This window comes from Manis pentadactyla, chromosome X (genome assembly GCF_030020395.1).
Source record: "Manis pentadactyla isolate mManPen7 chromosome X, mManPen7.hap1, whole genome shotgun sequence".
Lineage (NCBI taxonomy): Eukaryota > Metazoa > Chordata > Mammalia > Pholidota > Manidae > Manis > Manis pentadactyla.
The window spans coordinates 51,756,645-51,759,832 of NC_080038.1; positions in this window are offsets into that span (position 1 = coordinate 51,756,645).

The window sequence follows — 3,188 nt, forward strand, 5'->3', positions numbered from 1 at the left end:
TAACCAGTCTTCCTGAAAAAGAATTCAAAACAAAAGTCATAACCATGCTGATGAACTTGCAGAGAAATATGCAAGAACTAAGAAAGGAGAATGCAGAAATAACACAAGATCTGGAAGGACTTCAAAACAGAATGGACGAGATGCAAGAGACCATTAATGGACTAGAAAACAGAGAAGAGGAACGCAGAGAAGCTGATGCAGAGAGAGATAAAAGGATCTCCAGGAATGAAAGAATTCTAAGAGAGCAGAGAGACCAATCGAAACGGAACAATATCTGCATTATAGGGGTACCAGAAGAAGAGGAGACAGAAAAAGGGATAGAAAGTGCTTTTGAAGAAATAATTGCTGAAAACTTCCCCAAACTAGGGGAGGAAATGGCCTCTCAGACCACAGAGGTACACAGAACACCCAAGACAAGGGATCCAAGGAGGGCAACACCAAGACATATAATAATTAAAATGGCAAAAATCAAAGACAAGGACAAAGTATTAAAGGCAGCCAGAGAGAAGAAAAGGTCACCTACAAAGGAAAACCCATCAGGCTATCATCAGACTTCTCAACAGAAACCCTACAGGCCAGAAGAGAATGGCATGATATACTTAATGCAATGAAACAGAAGGGCCTCAAACCAAGACTACTGTATCCAGCACGAATATCATTTAAATATGAAGGAGGGATTAAACAATTCCCAGACAAACAAAATGTGAGGGAATTTGCCTCCCACAAACCACCTCTACAGGGCATCTTACATGAACTGCTCTAGATGGGAGCACTCCTAAAAAGAGCACAGAACAAAACACCCAACATATGAAGAATGGAGGAGGAGGAATAAGAAGGGAGAGAAATAAAGAATCATCAGTCTGTGTTTATAATAGCACAACAAGCGAGTTAAGTTAGACAGTAAGATAGTAAAGAAGCTAAACTTGAACCTTCGGTAACCACAAACTTAAAGCCTGCAATGGCAATAAGTACATACCTTTCAATAATCACCCTAAATGTAAATGGACTGAATGCACCAATCAAAAGACACAGAGTAGTAGAATGGATAAAAAAGCAAGATCCATCCATATGCTGCTTACAAGAGACTCACCTCAAACCCAAAGACATGCACAGACTTAAAGTCAAGGGACGGAAAAAGATATTTCAAGCAAACAACAGAGAGAAGAAAGCAGGTGTGGCAATTCTGGTATCAGACAAAACAGACTTCAAAATAAAGAAAGTAACAAAAGACAAAGAAGGACATTACATAATGATAAAGGGCTCAGTCCAACAAGAGGATATAACCATTACAAATATATATGCACCCAATACAGGAGCACCAACATATCTGAAACAAATACTAACAGAACTAATGTAGGAAATAGAATGCAATGCATTCACTCTGGGAGACTTTAACACACCACTCACTCCAAAGGACAGATCCTCCAGACAGAAAATAAGTAAGGACACAGAGGCACTGAACAACACAGTAGAGCAGATGGACCTAATAGACATCTACAGAACTCTACATCCAAAAGCAACAGGATCCACATTCTTCTCAAGTGCACATGGAACATTCTCCAGAATAGACCAAATACTAGGCCACAAAAAGAGCCTCAGTAAATTCTAAAAGATTGAAATCCTACCAACCAACTTTTCAGAACACAAAGGCATAAAACTAGAAATAAACTGTACAAAGAAAGCAAAAGGCTCACAAACACATGGAGGCATAACAACACGCTCCTAAATAATCAATGGATCAATGACCAAATCAAAATGGAGATCCAGCAATATATGGAAACAAATGACAACAACAACACAAAGCCCCAACTACTGTGGAATACAGCATAAGCAGTCATAAGAGGAAAGTATATAGCAATCCAGGCATATTTAAAGAAGGAAGAACAATCCCAAATGAATGGTCTAATGTCACAATTATCGTAATTGGAAAAAGAAGAACAAATGAGGCCTAAGGTCAGCAGAAGGTGGGACATAATAAAGATCAGAGAAGAAATAAATAAAATTGAGAAGAATAGAACAATAGCAAAAATCAATGAAAGCAGGAGCTGGTTCTTCGAGAAAATAAACAAAATAGATAAGCCTCTAGCCAGACTTATTAAGAGGAAAAGAAAGTCAACAAAAATCAATAGTATCAGAAACGAGAAAGGAAAAATCACGACGGATCCCACAGAAATACAAAGAATTATTAGAGAGTAGTACAAAAACCTATATGCCAACAAGCTGGGAAACGTAGGAGAAATGGAAAACTTCCTAGAAAAATACAACCTTCCAAGACTGACCCAGAAAGAAACAGAAAATCTAAACAGACCAATTACCAGCAACGAAATTGAAGCGGTAATCAAAAAACTACCAAAGAACAAAACCCCCGGGCCAGATGGATTTACCTCGGAATTTTATCAGACATACAGGAAAGACATAAAACCCATTCTCCTTAAAGTTTTCCAAAAAACAGAAGAGGAGGGAATACTCCCAAACTCATTCTATGAAGCCAACATTATCCTAATACCAAAACCAGGCAAAGACCCCACCAAAAAAGAAAACTACAGACCAATATCCCTGATGAACGTAGTTGCAAAAATACCCAACAAAATATTAGCAAACCAAATTCAAAAATACATTAAAAGGATCATACACCATGACCAAGTGGGATAAATCCCAGGGATGCAAGGATGGTACAACATTCGAAAATCCATCAACATCATCCAACACATCAACAAAAAGAAAGACAAAAACCACATGATCATCTCCATAGATGCTGAAAAAGAACTTGACAAAATTCAACATCCATTCATGATAAAAACTCTCAGCAAAACGGGAATAGGGGGCAAGTACCTTAACATAATAAAGGCCATTTATGATAAACCCACAACCAACATCATACTGAACAGCGAGAAGCTGAAAGCATTTCCTCTGAGATCGGGAACTAGTCAGGGAAGCCCACTCTCCCCACTGTTATTTAACATAGTACTGGAAATCCTAGCCATGGCAATCAGAAAAAACAAATAAATACAAGGAATCCAGATTGGTAAAAAAGAAGTTAAACTGTCACTATTTGCAGATGCCATGATACTGTACATAAAAAACCCTAAGGACTCCACCCCAAAACTACTAGAACTGATATCGGAATACAGCAAAGTTGCAGGATACAAAATTAACACACAGAAATCTGTGGCTCTCCTATACACTAA